Source organism: Gavialis gangeticus, unplaced genomic scaffold (genome assembly GCF_001723915.1).
Source record: "Gavialis gangeticus isolate Ggan-Ray unplaced genomic scaffold, GavGan_comp1, whole genome shotgun sequence".
NCBI lineage: Eukaryota > Metazoa > Chordata > Crocodylia > Gavialidae > Gavialis > Gavialis gangeticus.
This window is the reverse complement of record NW_017729026.1, coordinates 40,755,406-40,757,295: the sequence shown is the minus strand read 5'-3', so window position 1 is coordinate 40,757,295 and position 1,890 is coordinate 40,755,406. Positions and strand designations below refer to the sequence as shown.

Sequence of the window (1,890 nt, the reverse complement as noted above, 5' to 3'; positions counted from 1 at the left end):
CAACTTCAGCAAAAACATTCACTCTTTGAATATCTATGTGACTTTAACAAACATATCTGAACTTTAATACAATCCATACTTCTTAACGATATAAAACCAGCATTCATTTATTTTCCTCTCCCCAAATCAACAACATAATGTTCTCAAAAATAAAAAATGGATCTCTTGAACAGATAAGAGTCTCAATACCATAACTGACAGGCTGTGAGGTATGCTAATGTATCTGATGAAGAAGCTGACTTCCTTCGTACCAAATTAAATAACTGATACATGAGCCATTACCAACAAAAGGTGGTTGGAAAAGAGTGTCCAAGTTAAAAAGATGGTAGAAAGAACCCCTGAACTTAAGGTATATGTTGTGTTACTAAGGTTAGACTGGAGGTATAATGGGAGTAATACCATACAAAAGATACGTGGCTGGACCTCGTTTCATCTGTCTTTCCCTAGTATGACAGTACAACAGAGATACTGGATAGCACTTGAACATTTTCAAACTCATTTTGCAGGAGAAGGTTGCTGTAATATGTGAGCAAGTGCTTTGGGAGGTTCTAAGATATTCATCTTTCAGAAAGAAAATGCAGAGCACCCTTGAAAAGAAAAAATACACTGGAATATACAATGCAGTGTAAAAATAGATTCTGAGGGCTTGGACATGTCTCTTGCTTGCTAGATCCACAAGATCCACCTCCTTCCTAATAAAATCCTTTTCATTTTGATATTTAGAAAATAGGAACAGACTACAGCTCTGATCTCAACAATGAATGCAATATCAGAAGGTGCAATTGGGTGAATGTTCAGAGAAGAGAGTTCATATGGAAAGGGACATTCACACACACAAATGCACAGAACAGCGATAGTTTAATTTTGGATACTTTAGCCTCCAATTACATTAGATGCAACACTTTGTTATTTCCTTTCTTTAGTAAGCCATGAATAAACAAAAGACTACTTATCAGAGCTCCAAGAATTGTCTCTCTATTCCCTGATGTCAGACCAGAAGACAGGAACCTGAATCTATTAAAAAATCTATTTAGAAAGAGAAAACAAAAGCCAATTCACTTTTTCTCCTTTTCCCTCCAAGCCCCACTATAGAGACCTGAACATGTGAACGTAAAATTAAAAGTATTGTTAGCTGTGTGCATCTTACTCTTTTGGACAAGGAAAGGAGAATAGGATGCCACAGTACATGTAAGAATGAGCCTTGTGAAACTTTCTGTAATGTTCTATTTCCTTAAGTTGTATTTTACTGGTCCAGATCCTCTTCTCTGCAAAAAAATGTTTGGCCTTGTCACCCCCCCCAAAACACACCTAAAATTGAAGTAGCCATCCACAGAACCACAGCATAAAAGACTCATCTACTCATCAACTTTTAAGCACATCTAGGTGTTACCAGTGACCCCCCCTCAAAAGATTAACAGCCTTTTGGGACCACTGGCAATTTGCATAATTTAAACCAGCTTTTCAAATGCTCCAGTTCATGGGCTGAATCAACACACAGCATGGGGGAAAAACATAAAGATTTAAAGACAATTTTTCCTTCCCCTTCCCTAAAACTACTAAGGCTAGTTTTTCAGTGGTTTAGGAATATATGTATTTTTTATGTTTTCCTACCTGCAAAATTAAATTTCTCATAGATTTGGTGTATCCAAATAAATGATATGCCCCCAGAGATAAGAGTATTAGTTTACCCTATTTAATTAAAAAAGCATTAATTATATTAGTGTATTCACGGTGTCATAGTTGATAGGGTTGGAAGCAGATCATCAAGTCCATCTCCCTGCCACGGGAAGGATAGGATGCTGGGGTCAAATGACCCTAACAAGGTGATTGTCTAGCCTCCTTCTGAAAACCCCCAAGGTAGGAGCGTGCACCACTTCCCTTGGAAGTTGG

At 37.5% G+C, this 1,890-nt stretch overlaps 1 protein-coding gene across 1 annotated transcript in view; it reads right to left on the bottom strand.

The window, feature by feature from the left end:
• Positions 1 to 1,890, bottom strand: part of PNISR (PNN interacting serine and arginine rich protein) — a 38,060-nt gene that overhangs the window by 31,176 nt on the left and 4,994 nt on the right. The gene's annotated exons all lie outside the window — the stretch shown is intronic.